Source organism: Amblyraja radiata, chromosome 7 (assembly GCF_010909765.2).
Source record: "Amblyraja radiata isolate CabotCenter1 chromosome 7, sAmbRad1.1.pri, whole genome shotgun sequence".
Classification (NCBI taxonomy): domain Eukaryota; kingdom Metazoa; phylum Chordata; class Chondrichthyes; order Rajiformes; family Rajidae; genus Amblyraja; species Amblyraja radiata.
The window spans coordinates 36695930-36723626 of NC_045962.1; positions in this window are offsets into that span (position 1 = coordinate 36695930).

Consider the following 27697-nt stretch of genomic DNA (forward strand, 5'->3'; position numbering starts at 1 on the left):
CTGATCTCCTGGTTTGATTTTTCTTCCTGGGCCACTGATAATTCTATTTACATTAACCAAAGGAGGAGCATACAGCCCTGAGTACCAGTGATAGAATGAGGCATATGTTGTGATATCATCACTCTGAGTGTCTGCCTTTATTGTAAAGTGAATAACTTGTTTCAAAAGTAATGTTAAAAATCTTAAAGCCATTGAAGACATCAGTACTCCCTGAAAATAGCAGCACAGTAGAAGAAGGGATATGCCATTGGGCTATAAGCTACCAGATCGGGATATGAGGCGCTGTTCCCACAGTTTGTGTGTGGCAGGGAGGAGGCCCATGACAGAAGGGTCAGTGTGGGAATGGAAAGTTAAAATGGTTAGCAACCGGGATATCCAGCAGGCCTTGGTGGAGCGAAGGAAAAGGAAAAGGCCGCATTTGGAGTGCAATTCTGGTTGCCCCAATACAGGAAGGATGTGGAGGTTTTACAAAGGATGTGGAGGTATTTACCAGAATGATGCCTGGATTAGAGGGTATTTAGCTACAGGGAGAGGTTGTGCAGATTTGTATAGATTGTTTTCTCTAGAACGCCAGAGGTTGAATGAAGACCTGATAGAAGTATATAAAATTATGAGAGGCATAGATCGGATAGTCAGAATCCTCTTCCCTGAATGGAAATATCAAACACAAGAGGGCATATCTTTAAGGTGAAAGGGGCGAAGTTTAAAGGAGATGTGCGGGGCAGTTATTTTACACAGAAGATAGTAAGTGGCTGAAATGCGCTGCCAGGGTTGGTGGTGGTGGAGGAGGATACGATAGTGATGTTTAACCGATTTTAGATAGGCACGTGGATTTGCAAGGAATGGAGGGACATGGATTGTGTGCAGGCAGATAAGAGTTAGTCTTGGCATCATGGTCAGCACTGAAAAAGAAAATTTGAAAAAAGATTCACGATCCTAGGTCTGAAGAAGGGTCTCAACCTTAATCGTCACCTTTCCTTTTTCTCCTGAGATGCTGCCTGACCCGCTGAGTTACTCCAGCATTTTGTGTCTATCTTTAGTATAAACCAGCATCTGCAGTTCATTTTTGCTACATTTAAAGCATCCTGTTTTCTGGTACAAAATCTTACTTGATTGAGAATTCATGATGGACTTTAAAAGGTGCATTCCTTTACCTGAGCTTCCAGTGTTCAATGCTGTATCTATAGAGAATGTAGAAACAAGGAAATGCAGGTGCTAATTTATTCCAAAGATAGACACAAAGTGCTGGAGTAACTCAATGGGTCAGGGAGCATATCTGGAAAAGAAGGATGGGCGACATTTTGGATCGGGACCTTTCTTCTGGCTGAAATTAGGGAATGGGGAAGGGGGGGGGGGTGAATAGTTGGAGGCGAGAAAAGACCAGGACCAATCAAGGCTGGCCGTAAATTGGTCTTCAAAGGATCGGTGGATGTGGAACAACTTCTTACCAGGTTTAGAGACCATTGAAAAATTAGTTTTCTTCTCAACGCCTGGCCAGATCATGTTCACAGGTTTATATAAACAAGGAACTGCAGATGCTGGAATCTTGAACACCAAGTGCTGGAGGAACTCAGCGGGCCAGGCCGCATCTGTGGAGGAAATGGACGGGTGACATTTTGGATTGGGACCCTAAAGAAGGAAAGAAGAAATGCTAAAGCTACTGGTAATAATTTAAAGCAATTAATGACGTTAATTTCCTCCTTTTAGTCATAGAATCCTAGGGCCATAGGGCCATACAGCGCAGAAACAGGCCATGCAGCCCAACTTGCCCACTACGCCCAACATGCCCTATCTACATTAGTCCCACCTGCCCATGCTTGGCCCATATCCCTCTAAAGCTTTCCTATCCATGTACCTGTCCAAATGTTTCTTAAATGTTGTGATAGTACCTGCCTCAACTACCTCCTCCAGCAGCTCGTTCCAGATGCCTACCACCCTTTGTGTAAAAAAATCACCCTTCAGGTACTTATTAAATCTTCCGCCCTCTCACCTTAAATCTATGGTCCTCGAAATCCCCTGGGCAAAAGACTCATGTGCATTTATCCTATCTATTCCCCTCATATACACCTCTATAAGATCACCCCTCATCCTCCTGCGCTCCAAGGAATAAAAGTCTTAGCCTGCTCAACCTCTCCCTATAGCTCAGGCCCTCGGGTCTGGGCAACATCCTCATAAATCTTTTACATCTGAACATAGACAACCAGAAACAGTAAGACTTTCAAAGTTAATGACATAAACAGTGGTATGGAATATGCTTCATAAATCATAACAGATAAAAAAGGGAGTGATTTCAAGACTGTAATCTCATCCCGGGATTCTGTTGACATGCGTAAACTTATCAAGTGAACCCCTTGATTAGATCACAATTGTAATCGCACTCCCTGGTGTCTGTTATTATATATATTTACTGTAACATTACATTTGCAATATTGTGCCAGATTATTGCATTGTTATGAAACTGCAATTAACAAATCATTCTCATTGATGAATAATGCTCTCTAAAGTGGAAAATGACCAGATTTGGATTTAAAATTGCATTGAATTGATCTGTGAATTATTTCAAGATTACGTGTAGAATCAGGGCAATCAGGATCTCGGAATGCAGGTACATAGTTCGTTGAAAGTGTCACAAAGCCTTTTAGCATGTTGGCTTTCATCAGTCAGCGTGTTGTATAGATGTTAGGAGGTCGAGTTGCAGTTATGACAGGCATGGATGAGGCCACATTTGCAGTGTTGTGTTCAGTTCTGGGCACCCTGCTCCAGGAAGGATGCCATTAAGCTGGAAAGGGTGCAGAGAAGATTTACAAGAATGTTGCCAAGACTCGATGGGTCTGAGCTATAGGGAGAGGTTGGGCAGACTTTATTCCTTGAAGCGCAGGAGGATCAAGGGTGATCTTTTGGAAGTCTATAAGATCATGATGAGATTAGATACAGAGTATTTTACTCTAAATTGGGGAATCAAAATCTTAGATTTAAGTTGGGGGGGGAATTTAATAGGAACCTGAGGGGCAACGTTTTCACATGAAGGGTGATCGGTATATGGAACGAGTTGCCAGAGGAAGTAGTTGTGGCAGGTACTATCACAACATATAAAGTCATTTGGACAGGTACATGGATAAGGTTGGTTTGGAGAGATATGGTCCAAACACAGGTAGATGGGACTTGTGTAGATGGGGCAACTTGAACGATGGCGACTCTTGTGCACTGTCCCAATGTAATTTACTATTTTTACGTTCTTGTACATAAGTATGAAGGTGCTGTGTATAATAATATTTTTACTGAACTGCATGAGAAAATGGAATGTCCCTGCTCCTAGGTACATGTGATAATAAAGGACAATTGATGCGTACTTCTTAATAAATTCAGAGAAATTCCGACTGGCAGGATGGCCGCTTAGATTCCCCAAAGACAAATTTTGTTTCATCTTAGCCCCAACATAATTCTAGGATAAATATACATCCCAGGAGATGTTCACTTAAATTGTCTGATAAATGTCATTGAAAAGATCAACCTGACTTGTTTCAGTCCAATCGTTTAATTATAAAGTGTTTAAGAAAGGTGGGAGAGAGAAAACAGGGAATTATAGACCAATTAGCCTGACATCGGTGGTGGGGAAAGTGCTGGAGTCAATCATAAAAGATGAAATAGCGGCACATTTGGAAAGCAGTAACAGGATCGGTCCAAGTCAACGGATTTACGAAGGGGAAATCATGCTTGACAAATCTTCTGGAATTTTTTGAAGATGTAACTAGGAAAATGGACAAGGGAGAGCCAGTGGATGTAGTGTACCTGGACTTTCAGAAAGCATTTGATAAGGTCCTACATAGGAGATTAGTGGGCTAAATTAGAGCACATGGTATTGGGGGTAGGGTACTGACGGACAGAAAATTGGTTGGCGGACAAGCAACAAAAAGTAGGGATTAACGGGTCCCTTTCAGAATGGCAGGCAGTGACTAGTGGGGTACCGCAAGGCTCGGTGCTGGGACCGCAGCTATTTACAATATACATCAATGATTCAGATGAAGGGATTCAAACTAACATTAGCAAATTTGCAGAATACACAAAGATGGGGTGGCAGTGTGAACTGTGAGGAGGAGGCTATGAGGATGCAGGGTGACTTGGACAGGTTGGGTGAGTGCGCGGATGCATGGCAGATGCAGTTTAATGTGGATAAATGTGAGGTTATCCACTTTGGTGGCATAAACAGGAAGGCAGATTATTATCTGAATGGTGCCACGTTGGGAAAAGGGGAAGTACGAAGACATCTGGGTGTCCTTGTTCATCACTCACTGAAAGTAAGCATGCAGGTACAGCAGGCAGTAAAGAAAGCTAATGGCATGTTGGCCTTCATAACAAGAGAAGTTGAGAAAAGGAGCAAAGAGGTCCTTCTGAACTTGTACAGGGCCCTAGTGAGACCACACCTGGAGTATTGTGTGCAGTTTTGGTCTCCAAATTTGAGGAAGGACATTCTTGCGATTGAGGGACTGCTGTGTAGGTTCACGAGGTTAATTCCTGGGATGGTGGGACTGTCATATATTGATAGAATGGAGTGGTTGGGCTTGTATACACTGTAATTTAGAAGGATGAGAGGATATCTTATTGAAACATATAAGATTATTAAGGGCTTGAACTCGCTAGTGGCAGGAAACATGTTCCTGATGTTGGGGGAGTCCAGAACCAGGGGCCACAGTTCAAGAATAAGGGGTTAGGCATTTAGAATGGAAATGAGGAAAAACTTTTTCACCCAAAGAGTTGTGAACCTATGGAATTCTCTGCCTCAGAAGGCAGTGGAGGCCAATTCTCTGGATGCTTTCAAGAGAGCGTTAGACCCCTTTAAGATAGCGAAGTCAGGGGATATGGTGAGAAGGCAGGAACGGGGTACTGAATGTGGAAGACCAGCCATGATCACAGTGAATGGTGGTGCTGGCCCGAATGGCCGACTCCCGCATCTATTGTCTATTGTAAATGTGAGTGCAATTGCTGTTGAGAATATATGATATTGTATAATTTAAAAGATGACTAAATTTGATTTATATGTTTTTCCCTAATATAGCTTTGTGTTACCGACACTTAGAACTTTTGACATTTTTCAAATGCAAAGATTGTATAGTGAAGATACTGTAACATTAATTTCAAATTTGGGAACTAAAACATCTTGATAAGGTAATGAGAAGATTAAGAATATTTATCAGTTTTTGGACTGTATTGACTTGCTTTGGCATGTGCAGGTGTTGTAAATATCTACATTCCCTTTTCTAAATGTTAGAAAGTGGGTACTACCAAGAGGAGAGTTATGTTGGATTATTAGAAAGATGACAATGCAAATATTTATATTTGGTCATCAATACGCACAAGAATTGTCTCTTGTATATAATTTTACACGTTGGTAGTTTTCCTGATTTATAACTTAAAAGTTGCACAAAGTTGAGAGAAACTGCTTATCAATATAGTTAATTTTGTATTTGTGGAATTGTACAATAAGCAAGCCAAAAATGAATGGTGTGCAGTTCTTATCTGCAAATGTTATTGTAAACAAGGCTGCAAACATCGAAAGTATTGAGAATGTTAATAGTTTAATAACATCCAATGCCTTAAAGCTTTGGTCAATTTTCTTTCAGCATATTGTCATCTAGTCATTTGAAATTAAGTTGATTCATATTTTAATCACTAATAAGCAGCACCAATGTATTGTTACTCTGTCTACAAATGATGGCATTGTCTGCTGTGTTTTTCCCTCAAATGCAAATTACAGAATAAACATTTTGTTTAGAAGTGCTGTTTTATAATTTATTCAGATGTATTACCCTTGTATAGGAAATATGCTCTTGAAATTACCTTGTATTCCTTAATATTTGATTTTGATTGTGAATTGTCTTTTTAGGGGAAAGCATGTCTCTTCCCCCCCTACTCCCAACCCCATCTACACTCATAATCAAGCTACATGCACCTGCTGTGTATACATTTCTAGACTCTTGCCTATCAGAAGAAAAAATATTTGTGAAAACGTTTTTCAACTTTCTCTCCAATGCATATTTGATCAGAAGACCTAACTATTGTGATGGGGCCAAGATCCTGGGACCATTGTAGCAAAGTGCTATTCAGCACTGTTCTATTCACACCAGCAAGAGCCTGAAGCCATGACCTGAAACACCTTAAATGTCAAAACTGGTTTACAAGACAATCATCACGATTGAGAACTAAAAAATATGTCCATATTCTTGAAGGGTGTTAACTCAATATTTGGAGCATGCATTTGGTTGACTGCTTTGCCTTTTGGGGGTGGCATTAAGGTTAAGGTGATTAAGGTTGTGCGTACATTTTTCCCCTAAAATAATTAATGATGTTATTAGCACGTGCCTTTAGACAGTCCAAATATGTGTCATTCTTTGCGTTTATCAGATTATCCATTCTTTCTGTTCTCCACATGTAAATCCTCTTATTTCCCTAATCATGGTTTCTGTCTTTCTTGCTGCATGTAATTAACAGAAATAAATGCCAAATAATAAGATTTGGGTGCTGTCGAGGTGCTATGTAGTGTGATTTAAGTATTGTCCATGAGCCCCATTTTGGAAATACTTAGCCCAGATATATGCCATATACATATATTGCATATCGAATGTAGTAACCAGTTTCCGCCATCCTGTTCATAAATATGGAGATTACACATTTGGAGTATTGTATGCTGTACTGGGCATTGCATAACAAGAAGGATGTGGTGACTTAGGAGGGGTGCAGAAGAGGTTAACCAGAATGTTGCCTGGATTGGAAACTCATGGAGAGAATCTGAGGGACAACCTGCCAGAAGTACATAACATTATGTACTAGAGGTTTAGATAGGGTAGAAAGTCCCCCCTCCCTATCCCCTGTATTGGAAATGTCAAATACAAGAGGGTATAGGTTTAAGGTGTGGGGGGGAGGGGTGGGGAAGTGGATTCATAGAAAGGTTCTTTCTAGAGTGGTAGATTCCTGGAAAATGCTGCCCGGGAAGTGGTGGATGCAAATACTTGAGTAATGTTCAAGAGGCATTGAGGTACACATAAACGGGAAAGAAATGGAAGGATGTCAACCATTTGATCAGTCTGAAGAAGGGTTTTGGCCCGAAACGTTGCCTATTTCCTTCGCTCCATAGATGCTGCTGCACCCGCTAAGTTTCTCCAGTACTTTTGTGTACCTTCAACCATTTGCAGGGACTGTATAATTTAAATTAGCATGATGGTTGGCACAAACATTGTGGGCCAAAGCACCTGTTCCAGCGCAATACTGTCCTATGTTCCAAGTCTATGAATGTCATGTTATATCAATTGTTTATTTCAAGTTTTATGCCCTTTATCATAGACAACACTTGATCTCTTTGAAACACGAGTCATGCAGCAAAAACATGACAGTGGAGTAATTTATCTTGTACCATTGTCTGTTTTGCGAATGTTACTTGAACAGATAAGTGATAGCTTCTGGTACTGCTGAGCCAGTAAAGATAAAGCAAAGGGACCGAGGTGGAATAGCTGCACCATATCTCCTTGCAGCTATAGTTATGGGATTGGATATTTGAGGACAAGATTTTAATTTAAACTAGACTAAATGGGACCTGATTATTGTGGTGGCAGCTCAGTCACTCAAGCCTGATGTGCTGGCTGCTCACGGCTATTCCTTGAAATTCCATTTCAAGCAGGGTGCAAGGCCACCAAATTCAAATGCAGTTTCCTACCATTTCAAGCAGGGTGCGAGGCTACCAAATTCAAGTGCAGCTTTTTACCACTTCAAGCATGATGCAAGGCCATCAAATTTAGGTGCAGTTTCCTACCACTTCAAGCAGGGTGCAAGGCAGGCACGTGCCGTCAGGGTAGGCAAGGTAGGCACTGCCCACCCTGACTAAAATTATAAAATGGTAATTACTAAAGATAAATAGTAAAGGCATGGGAGAATTATGCCTATCTAAGAGATCGATCTCTTAGGTAGGCATAATTCTCCATGCCTTTCATCCGCAGCACTTACAACACGCGAAATTCTGTGCAGCCCACCTGCCGTCAACGCTGCTGCAAGCCGTCAATGACAAGCGGGGCTGAAGGCAGCTGAAATTCTGCCTTTGCTGTACTGTGCAGGCGCAGCAGCCTACTGTGCATGCACAGCGCTAGTTTCTTGGCGGGTTTTTCAAATATGGATTGCCATTATCTGAAGAGTATCTTAGGAAACAAAGAGTGAAAAATGGAGTTCGTGTACCGATAATGTGGTATGTACATTTCTTGGTGCTTTATGTATTTAAATACCGTATTTCCCGGGGTGGGGTGGGGGGGGGAGAATTATTTTCACAGCATTTGGGGAGTCTGGCCCAGGGTAAAGTTGCGGGGAGGGCAGGAGCGTTGTCAAGGAGGGGATCTGTATCATACCAGTAACCCACTTGCGAGGCTCCTTGCACAAAGCCACAGCATTGAGGCAGGGGAGGGAGGGGGGGAAGAAGTAGCTCGGGTGGCTGCGAGCGGCTGCCGGGCCGGACAGCGAAACCGGCCGCCACCTCAGCTCCTTCTGCCGGCCCCCGCTCACCTCTGGCAGCTCTCCGTCTAAAAACCTCGCTCTTGCCGCTCGCTGGCCTCAATCATGTCAGCCGCTTCCCACAAATCCTTAAATTCCGACAGCGCGATTGAGGTTACTCGGTTGTGGGAATTTAAGGATTTGCGGGAAGCGGCTGACATGAGCGAAGTCGGTGAGCGGCAGGTGAGAGGTGTTCAGACGGAGAACAGTGCCTGAGGTGTGCGGGCCAGCAGAAGGCGTTGAAGTGGCGGCCAGTTCTGCTGTCGGGTCCCGGCGGCCGCTCGCAGCTACCTGAGCTGCTTCCAACCCCGGCTACAATATGGTGGTTCCGCGTAGGGAGCGCCGCAGCAGCGGAGAGTGAGTTACTGGCATTATCCCCGACCCTCTCCTTATCAACACCCCTGCCCTTCCCGCAACTTTACCCCTGGCACAGATTCTCCACACGCTGTGAAAGGAACTGTCCCTCCAATTGATCCCTTGAACAAGTGTTGTCATTCAATAAGATGACAACTGATTCAACTTTTCCCTGTACTCCCGTTTTTCCCACCATCTCTCCACCTGCCAACACCCTTCACCCCCCATCCATTCAGTAATTCAGAATAAAGGAGACTTGGAAGCCTTGGGCAAATTGAATTGTTACTGTCTTTATTTTTATTTTTACGGAGAGAACAATCTGCGCATGCGCGGTTTAAGTTTTTATTAGAAGCATATACATATCATAATCAAAACAAATTTTGTTTATCAATTATTGTTATCATTTTGTTAATAGTTGGGATCCCAGCTATCAAAATAGTTAGGGACCTCATTTATCAATTGCATATTAACACTGCTTCTATTTTTTATTTATTTTTTATAGATAGGAAGAAAATAAACGATTTTAAAAAAAAATAGAATAAATTACCAGTAGTACAACTTTGCAGATAGGTCCGTAGATTATAAAACATAACTATTCATCTAATCCTGGGTTCAAGCTTCAGTCAGGCTTCCGTGTCGGACCAATTCACCCTTTCAAAAAGTCAATAAATGGAGACCATATTCTAGCAAATAACTCTTATTTGTCAATTAAGATAAGTCTAGTTCTTTCCAAATGTAAGGTCTCTGACATCTACACAATCCACATTTTAATTGTGGGGGTTGTTGGACTTTTCCAAAATGTTAATATAAATGTTTTCCCAATTATTATACTATAATCAAGGAAGTTTCTTTGGCTTGTTGTAAGTTTTAGGCTTTGTTCTGATATTCCTAATATTATTAGTTTTGATTCGGGATCCAATTGGATATTAACAACTTCAGAAATGATTCAAAAAATATCCGTCCAGAAATTTTTGATTTTTATACAATTTACAAAAGTATGAGTTAAATTAGCCTCTGAGTATTGACGTTTATCACATATAAGGGAGATATGTGTAAAAATTCTATTCAAATTTGTTTTAGAGTAATGCAGTCTATGAAGTACTTTAAATCGTATTAAAGAATGTCTGGCATTTAACGAGCATTGATGTATATGTTGTAGACTTTTGTCCCAAATATCTATAATTATAGGTTGGTCTAATTCATTTTCCCGTGCTTGTCTATATAATTCTGTCGATGGGACCTCACTATCTAAAAGAGTATTATAAATGTGAGATATTAATTTATCTGTATTAGGATGTTTATTCAAACATTCATCAAGAGTCTCTGGCTCTCTAGTTCTATATTCTTGTGTATGTGATTTAACATAATCTCTAAGTTGTAAATATCTAAAAAAATGATTTGAATGTAGTCCATAATTCTGTTGTAACTCCTGAAATGAAAGAAAAATACCTTTTCTATAAAGATGTTCCACCTTTTTAATTCCGTACTTTTTCCATTGTATAAAACCTTTCTCCAACACAGAGGGTTTAAATGAAGGGTTATTTACAATGGGGAGAGAGAGTGATAAATTATCCAATTTTAAAGTCTTTTTTAATTGTTTCCAAATTCGTATACCCCTATATATTATAGCGTTTTCACTATAGGTTTTTTTAATTCAGTTTTGTGGGAGCTAACAGAATCGAGCCAATTTCAAAAGGCAAACAATCTTCCTTTTCCATCTTTAACCAGTCTGGTTGCTGATCCATACCTTCCAAACAGAAGTTCATATTTTTAATATTAACTGCCCAGATGTAAAACAAAAAATTTAGTAAAGCTAATCCTCCATTCGTCTTGGATTTACATAAATGTTTTTTACTTATTCTATGGTTCTTATAATCCCAAATAAAACTTGTGATAATAGAATCAAAAAAAAAAAAAATGTTTTGGAAGATATATCGGGATTGATTGAAAGAGGTACAGTAATTGCGGAATAAAGATCATTTTTATAGCATTAATTCTACCAAACATTGAGATAGGAAGTGTTTTCCAATACTGAAATGCAGTTTATTAATTAAAGGCGGGAAATTTAATTTAATTAAAGAAGTATATTTCTTAGTCACAAATTCCTAGATATTTAAATTTTTCGTTAACCTTTTTAAAAGGGAGACTGTTGCAATGTATGTAGGTTAAGTTCCGTTATTGGCATAATTTCACTTTTGTTCCAATTAATTCTATATCCCGAAAATGAGCCATATTGAGTTATAAGATTTAACAGGTTTGGAATGCTAGTTTCTAGGTTTGTGATGCATATTAATACATCATCTGCATATAAAGAAATGTTATTAACTATATCTTTAGTATTATATCCATATATTTCTGGGTGGGCTCTAACACTTTCTGTCAGTGGTTCAATAGCAAGGGCGAATAATAATGGGGATAGCTGGCAGGGAACATAAAAACTGATTGCAAACGTTTTTATAGATATGTGAAGAGAAAAAGATTAGTTAAAACAAATGTAGATGCCTTGCAGTCAGAAACAGGCGAATTGATCATGGGGAACAAGGACATGGCAGACCAATTGAATAACTACTTTGGTTCTGTCTTCACTAAGGAAGACATAAATAATCTGCCGGAATTAGCAGGGGACCGGGGGTCAAGTGAGATGGAGGAACTGAGTGCAATCCAGGTTAGCCGGGAAGTGGTGTTTGGTAAATTGAATGGATTAAAGGCTGATGAATCCCTAGGGCCAGATAGGCTCATCCCAGAGTACCCCCGGAAGTAGCCCCAGAAATAGTGGATGCATTAGTGATAATTTTTCAAAACTCTTTAGATTCTGGAGTAGTTCCTGAGGATTGGAGGGTAGCTAATGTAACCCTACTTTTTAAAAAGGGAGAGAGAGAAAAAACGGGGAATTACAGTTAGTCTACCATCGGTAGTGGGGAAACTGCTAGAGTCAGTTATTAAAGATGGGATAGCAGCACATTTGGAAAGTGGTGAAATCATTGGACAAAGTCAGCATGGATTTATGAAAGGTAAATCATGTCTGACAAATCTTATAGAATTTTTCGAGGATGTAACTAGTAGAGTGGATAAGGGAGAACCAGTGGATGTATTATATCTGGACTTTTAGAAGGCTTTCGACAAGGTCCCACATAAGAGATTAGTATGCAAACTTAAAGCACACAGTATTGGGGGTTCAGTATTGATGTGGATAGAGAACTGGCTGGTAGACAGGAAGCAAAGAGTAGGAGTAAACAGGTCCTTTTCAGAATGGCAGGCAGTGACTAGTGGGGTACTGCAAGGCTCGGTGCTGGGACCCCAGCTATTTACAATATATATTAATGATTGGGACGAGGGAATTGAATGCAACATCTCCAAGTTTGTGGATGACACGAAGCTGGGGGGCAGTGTTAGCTGTGAGGAGGATGTTAGGAGGCTGCAAGGTGACTTGGATAGGTTGGGTGAGTGGGCAGATGCAGTATAATGTGGATAAATTTGAGGTTATCCACTTTGGTGGCAAAAGCAGGAAAGTAGACTATTATCTGAATGGTGGCCGATTAGGAAAAGGGGAGATGCAATGAGACCTGGGTGTCATGGTACACCAGTCATTGAAAGTAGGCATGCAGGTGCAGCAGGCAGTGAAGAAAGTAAATGGTATGTTAGCATTCATAGCAAAAGGATTTGAGTATAGGAGCAGGGAGGTTCTACTGCAGTTATACAGGGTCTTGGTGAGACCACACCTGGAGTATTGCGTACAGTTTTGGTCTCCAAATCTGAGGAAAGACATTCTTGCCATAGAGGGAGTACAGAGAAGGTTCACCAGACTGAGTCCTGGGATGCCAGGACTTTCATATGAAGAAAGACTGGATAGACTCGGCTTGTACTCGCTAGAATTTAGAAGATTGGGGGATCTTATAGAAACTTACAAAATTATTAAGGGGTTGGACAGGCTAGATGCAGGAAGATTGTTCCCGATGTTGGGGAAGTCCAGAACAAGGGGTCACAGTTTAAGGATAAGGGGGAAGTCTTTTAGGACCGAGATGAGAAAAACATTTTTCACACAGAGAGTGGTGAATCTCTGAAATTCTCTGCCACAGAAGGTAGTTGAGGCCAGTTCATTGGTTATATTTAAGGGGGAGTTAGATGTGGCCCCTGTGGCTAACGGGACCAGGGGGAATGGAGAGAAGGCAGGTACGGGATACTGAGTGGGGTGATCAGCCATGAGCATATTGAATGGCGGTGCAGCCTTAAAGGGCCGAAAGGCCTACTCCTGCACCTATTTTCTATGTTTCTATGTTACTATCCTTGTCTACAACCTCTAGATAAATTAAATTTAGGTGATAACATTTGGTTTGTCAATATTCGAGCTGTTGGGTTAGTATATAAAAGCTTAACCCATGTGCCGTACTTCTCGCCCAGTTGAAATATTTCCATCACCGAAAATAAATAGGGCCATTCCACCTGATCAAATGATTTTTCAGCGTCTAGCGAGATGACTGCTAGATCTACATTAGCTATTCTATTTGAATATATAATATTAAGTAATCGTCTCAGATTCTAAAATGAATACGTTTTGGAATTAAACCTGTTTGATCGGGGTGTATTAATTTATGAATCACTAAACTTAATCTATGGGCTAGAATTTTGGTTAATATTTTCTGATCAGTGTTTAAGAGAGCAATTGCTCTATATGAACCTGGGTCCTCAAGGCCCTTATCCGTTTTTGGTATAAGTGTTATTGTTGATTCGTTTAAAGTTTATGGCAGTTTCTGTTGAGTAAAGGCGTAATTATACAATGTCTGTAGACGTGGAGAAATCAGATCATAATTTTTAAAATAAAATTCAGAGCTTAGGCCATCAGGGCCTGCAGCCTTATAGTTTTTTAAACATTTAATGGACTCTTTGATATCTTTTACTGATATTTCGGCACCTAATAATTCCCTCTCTTTCAGATCTAAACCTGTAAGATTACATTTCTGTAAAAATGATTCCATTCTTGCAGAACGCTCTATCATTTTGGTTGAGTAAAGTGTTTGATAATATTGTAAAAATCTGTCATTGATATCCTTGAGCAATGTTAGTATTTCTCCCATATCTGATCTAATTTTTTTTATTTTTTTATTTTTTTAAATGTATTTATTAGAAGTAGACATATTATAAAATGTAGTTACATATTATAGTAAAAAAAACAAAACTTTTCATATACATCAGTCATACATTATTAAAATTTTCCATTATCAATTACTTCTGCTTCTAGTATTTTTATTTTTTATAGAAAGCGAGAAAAAGAGAGGGTAGAAAGTTACAAATAAAAAAGAAAGCAAAAAAAAAAAAAACAAGAAACAACTCAACAGAAAAACAAGGGAGGTGGAATGGGTTACCTGTAATACATCAATGGAGATAGGTTCATAGGTTATAAAGTATAGAGTATAGTTTTTCATCTGTTCCTGAGTTCAAGTTTCAGCTGGGTCCTCGTGCTGTGCCAATCTATCCCTTCAGATAGTTAATGAATGGAGCCCAAATTTTATGGAAAAGATCTTGTTTGTCCATTAAGACAAGTCTAATTCTTTCTAAGTATAGGGTCTCCGACATTTCCGTAATCCACATTTTAATTGTGGGGGTTGTAGGGCCTTTCCAAAATTTTAATATTAATTTTTTTCCGGTTATTATACTGTAATTGAGGAAGTTTCTTTGGTTTGTTGTGAGTGTTAAGCTTTGTTCTGATATTCCAAGTATTATTAATTCTGTGTCTGGGTCCAGTTTTGTATTAATAACTTCTGAAGTTATTTCAAAAATATCTGTCCAGAAATGTTTAAGTTTTATACAGTTTGCAAACGTATGTGTTAAATTAGCCTCTAAATGTAGACATTTATCACAAATAGGAGAGATTTGTGGGAAGATTCTATTTAGTTTTATTTTAGAGAAGTGTAGTCTATGTAAGACCTTGAATTGTATTAAAGTATGTCTGGCATTTAATGAACATTGATGTATTTGTTGTAAACTTTCGTCCCACATATCTTTCGTGATAGGATGACCTATTTCATTTTCCCATTTGTATCTATATGGTTCGGTCGGTGGTACCTCGTTATTTAGTAGGGTGTTATAAATATAAGCTATTAGTTTTTCAGTATTAGGATGCTTGTTCAGACATTCATCAAGAATTCCTGATTCCCTATTCCTGTAAACTTGTGTATTAGATTTAACATAATCTCTAATTTGTAGATATCTGAAGAAATTATTTGAGTGCAGTCCATAATTCAGTTGTAACTCTTGAAATGAAAGAAAAGTACCTTTCCCATAAAGATGTCCTATATTTTTGATTCCATGATTTTTCCATTGTGTGAAACCTTTGTCCATAAAGGATGATTTGAATAAAGGATTATTTACAATGGGAAGGCAGAGTGGTATATTATTCAATTTTAAATCTTTTTTTATTTGTTTCCAAATTCGTATTCCACTATGTATTATGGGGTTTTCTTTATAGGTTTTTTTGTGCAGTTTTGTGGGGGCAAATATGATCGGTCCAATTTCAAAAGGTAGACAGTCTTCCTTTTCCATCATTAGCCAATCTGGTTGTTGGTCCATTTCTTCCAGCCAAAAATTCATGTTTTTAATATGGACTGCCCAAAAATAAAATAAGAAATTTGGCAAAGCCAGACCTCCATTTATCTTTGATTTACATAAATGTTTTTTACTTATTCTATGATTCTTATAATCCCAGACAAAACTTGTAACAATGGAGTCGACTTTTTTGAAAAAAGTTTTTGGGATATATATCGGAATTAATTGAAGTAGGTACAGCAGTTGCGGTAAAAAAATCATTTTTATAGCATTAATTCTCCCAAGCATTGAAATGGGGAGTGTTTTCCAGTATTGAATATTCTTATGTAGTTTATTCAGTAAGGGTGGGAAATTTAGTTTAAATAAAGAGGTATATGTCTTAGTTACATAGATTCCTAAGTATTTAAATTTATCTTTAACTATTTTAAAAGGGGATTGTTGTATTGTATGTAAATTGAATTTTGTTATTGGCATGATTTCGCTTTTATTCCAATTGATTCTATATCCCGAAAACTGACCAAATTGAGTTATTAGATTTAATAGGTTTGGAATACTAGTTTCTAATTTTGTAATATATATTAGTATATCATCTGCATATAAGGAGATTTTATTCCTTGTGTCTCTAGTATTGTATCCAAATATTCCTGGATGGTTTCTAACGCTTTCTGCTAGGGGTTCGATTGCAAGAGCAAATAATAGTGGGGATAGTGAGCATCCTTGTCTACAGCCTCTAGAGAGATTAAATTTAGTTGATAACATTTTGTTTGTTAATATTCTAGCTGTTGGGTTAGAATATAACAATTTAACCCATGTACAGTACTTCTCTCCTAGTTGAAATTTTTCCATCACCGAAAATAAATATGGCCATTCTACCTGGTCAAATAGACTCTTTGATATATTTTACTGATATTTTGGCACCTAATAATTCCCTCTCTTTCAGATCTAAACCTGTAAGATTACATTTCTGTAAAAATGATTCCATTCTTGCAGAACGCTCTATCATTTTGGTTGAGTAAAGTGTTTGATAATATTGTAAAAATCTGTCATTGATATCCTTGGGCAATGTTAGTATTTCTCCCATATCTGATCTAATTTTATAAATTGTTTTTTCCCCATCCAGTTTTCGGAGTTGACGAGCTAATAGTTTTTGTGGTCTGTCACCGAATTCAAAATGTAATTGTTTAGTATGTTGATAAAGTTTTATGATTTGATCTGAATATATTTGGTTTAACTTATATTTAAGTGCAGCAATTTTATTGTGTTTTATCATAAAGCGCACCGCCGCATTCTCTATATCTAATTGTTATATCTATCGGAGAAGGGAGGCAGATGTTTCAGGGCGGTCAATGGACTTAAAAAACATATTGATCTGTGTAATAAGATATTCGTGACATACTTTTTCATTTAAAATTTGAGGGTTAAGTCTCCATTGCGTCTGCTTCTCGGTCATTCCATTTAGTTTAATCATGAATGTTAAAGGTGCATGATCCGAGATAATAATATTATGATATTTCGAATTGTAGGTAAATGGGATAAGTTTAGAGTCTACTAAAAAGTAGTCTATTCTTGAATAGGTTTTGTGTACTGGTGAGTAAAATGAATATTCTCGTCCGGATGGGTTTTCGATTCTTCAGACATCTTTGATGTTAGTAGTATTAATGTATGAATTTAGTAATTCACTTGTCTTGGATTTTAATTGCCTTTGTCTTGATGATCTGTCTCAATAAGAATCTAATGTACAATTTAAATCCCCACCAATTATTAAATTATGTCGTGTAAGTTCCGGGATAGTATTGAGTGTTTTCAAAGGGCTGTCAATATCAAAAAAACAAAGGGCTGTCAAAATTTGGTCTATAAACATTAAGAAGAATCACTTTTTTAAAAATATAACTCACCCACTAATATAATATATCTACCGTCGATATCCGTTATAGTTGATATATGTTTAAAAGGTATACCTTTACGGATTAGAATTGCAACCCCTCTAGACTTATGAGAGAATGAGGAGTGATACGTTTTGGCAATCCATTTTGCTTTCAATCTATGTTGCGCTTCCTTTTTAAGGTGAGTTTCTTGAAGAAATATTATATCTGCTTTGAGTGATTTTAAATGTGCTAATACTTTACCTCTCTTGATTGGTTCATTAATTCCCTTAACGTTCCAACTACAAAATGTAATCCTTCACCCCCAATTTTCATATTAACATCTTGCTTCTTATGGGTAGGGTGGTTATAAAAGAGCAGATAGTTCAGCACACTAAACCCGACATTACACAAGATAGATGAATTTTAGATCTAATAAGTCTTCCTCCCGGACGCATCTCCTTAAATAAAACTTATAATTCAATTCAATATTAAAGTTATAATTAAGTAAAAAATAAAGAAAGTGAAAAAATAAATGATTAGTAAAGTGCAAAGAGAAGAAAAAAACTATATCTACAATGTGTAGTTAGCCACACTAGCGTGGCTAACCATCTAAAGACTTCCATAGCCTTAGAAAAAAAATTATTACTAGCTCCATGCTTTAGTAAAAAAAGAAAATTTCAATAAAAACAATTTATAGGGGAGGGGGAAAAACATTTTTAGGTCCGAAGTATTTGTGATCCAGTAATGAAAAGTTATTATTCTCATGATAAATTATTATTCAAATATTAGTCAAAAGTAAAAAAACAAACAAATTTTTATTAATAAGTTGCTTAAATCAAACCTTATTTACAGTTCATATTTTTAACTAATTCTAAGTAGATCTAGTTAATAATAAATATAAAAGTTGTATGTCAATAGCAAGAAAACGTGCTCGACTATCATTATCAGCTTTCATTAGCCCTTAAGTATAACAATTTAAAGTTCAATTTGTTCTCTGCAAGATGATGACATCAGGTGAATATTGTTCAATCATCAGTCAAATTCTCAATGTCCTGGGCGAACTCCAATGCTTCCTTGTGGTCGGTGAAGATATGTTCCCTCTTCTTGTAGGTGACTCTCAGTATTGCAGGATACATCAGTCCATATCTCAGGTTTTGTATCTTCTTAAGGATTCCTCTTGTCTCAGTAAAAAGCGCTCTTCTCCTGGCGACCTCTACAGGATAATTTCTGAATATATTAATCTTGTCTCCTTCAAATAGGAGATTTCTGCTGGCAATGATTTTTTTCATAATATCATCCAAAACATGGTCATATTGCACCTTCACTATCAGTTATCTTGGGGGAGGCGCTCTCACTTGGGCGACGTCTCTGTGTGCCCGGCCTAGTAGAGGCTTTTGATCTAAATTTAAGACTTTTTTTAATAAGTCTGCAGCAAAATCATGGAGATCTTTATTCCCCTCTTTGCCTTCTTGAACACCAACAATTATTAAATTCTGACGTCCCTCCAAGTCAATACATTTTTCAGTTATTTTATGCAATAAATCTGTTAAATGCTTGTTCTCGGAGAGAAGTCTTTTTATAGTTTAAGCATTTGTTTCAGCAATTGACTATAGTTGAGTTATGGCTGTAATTTGTTGATTTACTGTCTTGATGACGGGATCCAACCTAGAATTAAAGTTGGATTCCATCGAGTTAATTTTATCATTTACCTCTTTGATTTGTTGATTAAGATTTTCAGACAGTTTTTCCTTCCAGGTAGCCAGTTCTTCATGGACAGAAGCAATGATTTCTTCTTTAAATTCTTCCTTAAAAAATTTCAGTTCTTCTTTAAAGTTCATTTCTTCTTTAAAGCTTTTCAGTTCTTCTTTTATACTTGCGATTTCTTGTGAGATAAAATTACGAAGTTCCTCAATTTCAGTTTTTTTCGACTTTGTCTTCTGGACCTTTGTAACATCCTCCTGGGATGACGTTAAAATTGAGTCCGAGGCTCCAGTCAGGCCTACTTCTTCCACCGGTGCTTTAGTCTTACCGGGTCTCTTTGCCTGTCCCTTTGGGGGAGTATGTTGCAACGACATTGAATCACCGGAGTCACGGTCTGATGACGTCACTCACTAAATACAAGCTGCCGGTGTGTTCTCTGCAGGTCAGTCCCGCTTTTTTTCCTCCCGATTTTAATCGTTTTTTAGAGCGGAGCTAGCTGGCGCGTGCCTCTACTCCACCATAGCGCCACTGGAAGTCTAAGTTTTTTTTAAAGCGGACTGACTGCCTACCCTGAGTAATCGCTCACGGGCCACCAAATTCAAGTGCAGTTTCATGCCACTTCAATCAGGGTGCAAGGCCACCAAATTCAAGTGCAGTTTCATGCCATTTCAAGCAGGGTGCAAGGCCACCAAACTCAAATGCAGTTTCATGCCATTTCATGCAGGGTGCAAGGCCACCAAAAGCAAGTGCAGTTTCATGCCATTTCGAGCAGGGTGCAAGGCCACCAAACTCAAGTGCTGTTTCATGCCATTTCAAGCAGGGTGCAAGGCCACTGAATTCAAGTCCAGTTCCGGACCTCTTCAAGCAGGGTGCAAGGCCACCAAATTCAAATGCAGTTTCACACCATTTCATGCAGGGTGCAAGGCCACCAAATTCAAATGCAGTTTCACACCATTTCATGCAGGGTGCAAGGCCACCACATTCAAATGCAGTTTCATACCATTTCATGCAGGGTGAAACCACCATAAAACCACACAAAACACCACATAAACACCACACACGGTTCAGTGGGCATTCAGTGTGTTCAGTTGATTCACAGCTCAGACAGATTTGTGACCTCTCCCTCTCCCATCTTGCAGAGACTGAGCCACACCCACACTTCCAGGTTTTATAGTCCCTCCCCCCTCCCACCAGAAGGGGAGTGGCCTTCATGCTGTGATTAACAGGAGAGAGAATCTCAACATTCTTTAAACAGTAATAACTCTTATTTTTCATCGATGGGAAAAAATCCTCATAACCTGATGAGCGGAGCGGGTCTCTGAGTAAGATGGCCAAAAATCACAGCCGTACGTGGTAGCGTTTTTTCTAAAATCAATATACAGCGCAAATAGGAAGTGGTCAGATTAGACTTTTAATTATATAGATTTTCAAACCACATTTTCATTTTCAAACCACATTTTCAAACCAACCACATTTTTATTTTCAAACCAACCACATTTTCAAACCAACCACATTTTCATTTTCAAACTTCAATTTCAAACCACATTAAGGGCGCACACACATGTCAGTAAAACCACACAGTTTAGTAGATATGTGTTCAATGTTCAGTGTTAGTCACAGCTCAGGCTGTCGTGACCTCTCCCTCCCTCATCTTGCTGAGACTGAGGCACGTCCACACTTCCAGGTTTTATAGTCACTCCCCCCCTCCCACAGGAAGGGGCGTGGCCTTCATGGCGTGATTGACAGGAGAAAGAATCTCATCAATTTTTAAACATTAATAAGTCTTTTATTTTTCATCGATGGGAAAAATCCTCTGGCCGACAGCTGGAGGGGGAATGAGTAAGATGGCCAAAAATCACAGCCATAAGTGGTAGCGTTTTTTCTAAAATCAATATACAGTGCAAACAGGAAGTGGTCAAGTTTAGACTTTTAATTATATAGACTAGACCAAGTGCAGACCGGTTGGGTCTGTTCCCCCAACGCACGTTTGCGGGGGTGGGGGCGGCATGTGGCGTCACACACACTAACCATCCCCACACACACACACTAACTACCCCCCTTGATATTATATTAATATTAATTTGCTCCTTTTACCCCATAACCGCCCTAGCCACTGACGCATAGCCCCCAAATCGCAGGCTCGTCTAGAGAGGGAGGGGTAGAGAGTGAGGGCAGAGAGAGAATGGGGAGAGACAGGGAGAGGCAGAGACAGAAGGGCAAGAGACAGAAGGAGAGGGGGGTGGAGGGGAGGAGGAGAGGGGAGGGAGGGGGAGAGGTGGGGAGAAGGGAGGGGAAGGGGGGGGCGTGGAGGGGAAGGCGTGGAGGGGAGGGGGGTTGGGGGAAGGGAGGGTGGGGGAGGGCAGGGGGGGAGGGGGTAGAGAGAGGGGGAGGGGGAGAGAGGGGGGAGGGGGAGAGAGGGAGGGGGAGAGAGTGAGGAAGAGATAGAGAGGGGGGGAGAGGGGAGAGAGGGGGGTAGAGAGAGGGGGAGGGAGAGAGAGGAGGGGGGGAGAGAGGTGGAGGGAGAGAGCGGGGAAGAGAGAGAGAGGGGGAAGAGGGGGACTCCGGGTGATAAGCGGTAGTCTGGTGCAGCTTCGCGCCATACAGCTGCGCCATACCACACCACAATGAAGACGTGAACTGGGCCTCCCTATCGGTGGTAATATGTGAGGGGACCCCGAAACGAGCAATCCAGTGGGATACCATGGCCCTCGTGCATGCATCAACAGAATCGTGCATGTATCCGCCAACGGGATTGCCTCCGCCCACCTGGTAAACCTGCCTACGATAGTCAGTAAGTGGGTAGCCCCACGCGAACAAGGCATGGGACCTACCAGGTCTACATGGATGTGCAGGAACCTGCCGTCCAGGACGGCGAAATCCTGGACCGGCAGGTGCACATGTCTCTGCACTTTAGAGGTCTGGCATGGGATGCAGGAACGAGCCCATGCTGCGACATGCTTCCTTAACCCGTGCCAGGCGAACTTCGCCGCGACCAAGGCAGAGGTGGCGCGAATGAACGCGCTAGGCTGTGGATGGTGTCGAAGATCCGACGCCGCCAAGCGACCGGGACAATAGGACGGGCTTTACCGGTGGAAATATCACAAAGGACTTGCGCACCGGAGGCGCCACATGGCACTTTGACCTGCTTCAGTCCTGATTCAGCATTGCGATAAATCTCCATACCGGCGTCTGCCCGTTGGGCGGCTGCCAGCTCCTGGTAATCAACGCCAAGGCTAAACGCTGAAACTTCGGGCAGCGCAGGACGGGACAACGCGTCGGCCACAACATGCATCTTTCCTGCCACATGCCGAATGTCAGACGTGAATTCGGAAATGTGAATTCGGTTTCTGTCACACAGCTACTGGGGAGAAGGGGAAGAAAAGCAACACAAACTGGAATGTAAAAACAGGAGATTTCAAATTTTCTCATGACGAATATCTATGGAAGGAATAAAATCTACAACAATAAAGGCTGAGGCAAAATTAGTCCCCTGAAATTGCATATTAACAGTTGGTTAAAGAAACTGAACGAAAGAGGTTTTTGTATCTGTCTCATGCTTGTTTTATTAAATCGTAAAAACTCTAAAATGTACCAGAAAGGTTAGACTAACTGTATATAGAATGTACCTTATGTTCGTACATATAGACATGTCCAAAGCCTCCAGCTCCAAGGCGTTCCTTTAAATCCCAAGGCCCATATGTCTGAATCTGCCTAAAGGGGGGCTTTTCCATTCTCAGTCAGAATCTTCAACACTGAAATTACAAAAACTAACTTATCATTGAAGCCATATAAGAAATTTAAATCACAAATAGAACAACCAAAATAAATTGAAATACTGCCCAATACAGTTTCTACTTCAACCTTTCTTTCTCAACTGCATTTCAAACAGCAAATGGCAACGATTAAAGCTGCAAGTGAGAATAGGAGTGGAACTTTAACTCAAGTCATGGGGGAAATAAAATCATGATCCACAGAATTGTGGTCTTCAAACAGCCCGCATGTATTGTTGGTTTTCCCTATACAGTGAATATTCATTTCCAAGGAAAAGTAAGAGAAAGATCTTGAGTTCACTTATGGAAAAATGTTTAGCTACTGAGTAAAAGCATGGGAGGAAACAGGCACAGGTGGAAATGAGGTATTCTACCCTGAATAATTAACATATTTTTCCAGAGTTTCTCTCTGACCTGTTGAGTTACTCCAGCTTTTTGTGTCTATCTTCTGCCTTTTAAAAGTATCTGTTGTTTTGCACACCATTTATTTACTGATACAAAGTATAACAGAATAGAGTTAAGAGCTGGTGGAAGCCGCACCCGGAAGGGGGTGTGAAAGAGAAGATTGGTTCAGGAACACAGACACTAAATGCTGGTGAAACTCAGCAGGACACATAGCATCTTTGGAGAGAAGGAATGGGTGACACTTCAGGTCAATACCCTTCTTCTGACTGTCAGGGGAGAGGGAAACTAGATATATGGAAGGGGTAGCGATTAAGGAAATGTAGAATGGTTCATTGTTGGCTGAGGGGAAGGTATCAACGAAGCATGCAAACAGTAACATTAATCAGTAGGACAGTGCTGGGATTGAACCCGGAACACTGACGGATAGGCCTGAAGGAGGACATGCAAATTCCATACATACAGATCAAAACAGATGATGATCAAGGAAATGTAGAATCGTTCATTGTTCGTTATGGGGAAAGTGACAACCAGGCATACAATCAGTAAAGACGTTTAAGGTCAAGATCTTGACCCGAAACATCACCCATTCCTTCTCTCCAGCGATGCTGCCTGTTCCGCTGAGTTGCTCCAGCTTTTTGTGTCTATCTTCGGTTTAAACCAGCATCTGCTGTTCCTTCTGAAACAATCAGTAAAATTAACCAATGGGGGCAGTTAAACTAGTTTGAGAATTTGGATGGGGGAGGGACAGAATGGGAAAGCCAGGGTTACTGAGAATCGGCCTGAAGGAGGACATGCAAACTCCACATATACAGCGCCCTGAGCTGGGATTGAACCCGGGACCCTGGCGGATCGGCCTGGAGCCGCGGGTGGTGGCCGCAGCAGGAAGGTTAGCGCCCACGGGTCCCGATGCGGCCTTGGGGCGGAGGAGAAAAGGGGAGCAGAGGAACGGGGAGCAGAGATCCGTACTTGCCGGGCCTACCTTGAGGGGTGGGGGGGCGGTGGGGCTGGGGCTTGGGCTTACCTTGAAGGGGGGGACGGGGGCTGTGTCCGACCTTGAGGGGTGGGGCCTACCTGGTGGGGGTGGGGGGGGGGGGGGGGACTGGGGCCGACCTTGAGGGGGTGGGGGGGGCGGGGCCTACCTTGAGGGTGGGGCTGGGGCCTACCTTGAGGGTGGGGCTGGGGCCTACCTTGAGGCGGTGGGGGGGGGGGGCAGGGCCTACCTTGAGGGTGGGGCTGTGACCGGCCTTGAGGGTGGGGGTGGGGCTGGGGCCTACCTTGAGGGTGGGGCTGGGGCTGGGACCTACCTTGAAGGAGGGGCTGGGGCTGGGGCTGGGGCCTACCTTGAGGGAGGGGCTGGGGCCGACCTTGTGGGAGGGGCTGGGGCTGGGGCCTACCTTGAGGGTGGGGCTGGGGCCAACCTTGTGGGAAGGGCTGGGGCTGGGGCCAACCTTTAGGGTGGGGCTGGGGCCATCCTTGAGGGAGGGGCTGAGGCTGGGGCCTACCTTGAGGGTGGGGCTGGGGCCGTCCTTGAGGGAGGGGCTGAGGCTGGGGCCTACCTTGAGGGTGGGGCTGGGGCCTAGCTTGAGGGTGGGGCTGGGGCCGACCTTGAGGCTGGGGCTGGGGCCTACCTTGAGGCTGGGGCTGGGGCCTACCTTGAGGCTGGGGCCTACCGCCACTGTCGCCGCATCCCGCCACAACCGTCTCCCGCGCCTGCGTCTTCACTCGTCCCTGGCATGCTGGGAGTTGGAGTCCATTCTACTGCGCCTGCGCATTCACCCTTCAGTGAAACAATGCTTTCGACGTGTGTATTGTCTGCACTTTGTATCTTTTGTTTTGAATCGCTAACCAGCATCTGCAGTTCCTATTCTGTAGGAAGGAACTGCAGATGCTGATTTAAACCGAAGATATACACACAAAAAGCTGGAGTAACTCAGGAATGGGTCTCGTTTCGGGTCAACATCCTTCTTCAAACTGCTCCTCTAGTATCTTTGGTCCAAACACTCTGAGTCTATAGAAGGGTCTCGACCCGAAACATCACCCATTTCTTCTCTCCAGAGATTCTGCCTGGCCTGCTGAGTTACTCCAGCTTTTTGTGTCTACCATCTGCAGTTCCTATTGATGTTTCTTCATCATTTTGTTCATGTTTTGACCAGAGGAAGGAATCGCAAACTTGTGTATTTAACAATGAGTTTCAATGTCTGTATGTGTCCATTTGTATATATTTTTCGTAAACCAGCATCTGCGGTTCCTATTGATTTTTCTTCATTATTTCGTTCATGTTTTGAGCAAAGGAAGGAACTGCAGATGCTGGAACTGCACAAAATGCTGGTGCAACATCTCCGGAGAGAAGGAACGAGTGACGTTTCGGGTCGAAACCCGTTGCTGTCTGTTCCGCTGAATTACTCCAGCATTTTGTGTCTTCGGTGTGAACCAGCATCTACAGTTCCTATTGATGTTTCTTCGTCATTTCGTTCATGTTTTGATCAAAGGTGGGAACTGCAGATGCAGATTTACTCAATCATGTAGGGGTTAACTTGTTTAAAATAGAGCAATTACAATTTCTGAAGCAGAAGGTTGAACATGCACAAAACACTGTTCTGCAGTCCTTATGAGAAATACAAATCGGCTTTTCTTACTATTATTGCCCTTCAGGATTATTAAAAAAAGAACAAGACTTACAAATATGATTTTCATCATATGGACCTCTCCGTATTTGAACAGATGGCAATAGGCTTGACTTGTATAATTTGCCTAATTCGACGATAAAACAAAGCTTGGAAATAAGAAAAGGACAACAGGCAAAAAAAGGATATCTGCGAGACTGAAATAATGAGAGGATAATTCAAAAACTGCAGATGCTGGAAACTGGAGCAAAGCAAAATTTGTTCCGGGAACTCAGCGGGCAGCGTCTGTGGAGGCAAAAGGGTAATCGATGTTTTGGGCTAAAATTCTGCATTAGGGGATCGTTCAGTTATATGGCACATAGAATCCATTACAATGTTGGCTTCTGTCAGTTGAACTAGCACAAATCAACTCTGCACAAAGTCAGCAGCATTTGGGAATGGACAGGCAACATTTTGAGTTAGGACCCTTTACACCCTGTCAATCTCTCAGTCTGATATATTTTCGAACATATAATTATGGCGACACTATTGCAACATCGATAACGTGCCAGACTAATTGGAGTTATAATGTTATGTCTTGCTTACCTTTCATTGTGTAGGTGAGTGGAAACAATGTTGTATAGTAGCAGTACTCCACTAATGTTTCATCTTTAAGTATCAATAGAGTATTTCTCATATGTGTAGGAAAGAACTGCAGATGCTGATTTAAATCGAAGGTAGACACGAAATACTGGAGTAAATCAGCGGGACAGGCAGCATCTCTGGAGAGAAGGAATGGGTGACCTTTCGGGTCGAGACCCTTTTTCAGAGTCAGACTGACCCGAAATGTCACCCATTCCTTCTCTCCAGAGATGCTGCCTGTCCCGCTGATTTACTCCAGTATTTCGTGTCTACCTTCGAGTATTTTTCATAGGCTGTTACATAGGATCCATCCCTCAGTAGCCTGTGGTAGTAGGATTCTGCGTTGCAGTCCTCTCCCTCAGAGTGCGGTGCCGTGACAACAACGACCAAACCCCTCGCTGGACCTTCTTGCTAAACAGTTACAGAATCAGACATAGATAGGAAAGTCTCTTTAGCCCAATTCGACCTCGACGACCAAGATGCCTTTTCTCAGTGTCTCATTTGGCCCAGACCCTTCAAAGCTTTTCTATCTATTCGCCTGTCCAAATGTAATCTCCGAGTTCGAATCAGGGCAAACTCGGGAGAACTCTTGGAATGAACTCGTACCGTGGGGCAGGGGTTTAAATTTTGTTATTAAAGAAAGGAAGACAACTGTCTTATCCGCACCTCAGCCAACTCAAGTGCAAGCTGCGAGAGGTGCATTCTTTCGCGGGCGGGCGGGCTTTTTTCAAGGGCAACGAAGTTTAAAAACTAGAGGGAACTGGTTAAGATAAAAGTTGAAAAAATTAAGGAGATCTGGGGGACCATTTTTTTCCACATTTCCTCGTATTTTTAACTCGATGTGGGTTTTTTAGTCGAGGCGGGTCATTTCCTTGTTTTTTTCCCCCTCGAGGTATATTTTGTAACTTGTTGAGTTTTTTTACTTGAGGGTACATTGAATGAATTGCTAGAGGAAGTGGTAGAGGTGGGTACAATTACAACTTTCAAGAGCCTTTTGGGTGTTTCCTTAGATTGGAAAGAGTTAGAAAGATGTGGGCCAAATACAAGTCACACAAGAGACTAGGTTAGATCGGCACCTTGGTCGGCAAGCGTGAATTGGGTTGAGGGAGGGGGGGGGGGGGGGGGGGGTCTGTGCTGTGCAAATATGTAAGATATATTTTAATTTTTTAAAAGATGTTATGCATAAAACACATACATGATACAGGAAATATGTTACATGAATACATGACATTGTGTCATCAAATCAATATGTTCAATTTACAAAGCCCATTAGCACTGAGATATATTGACA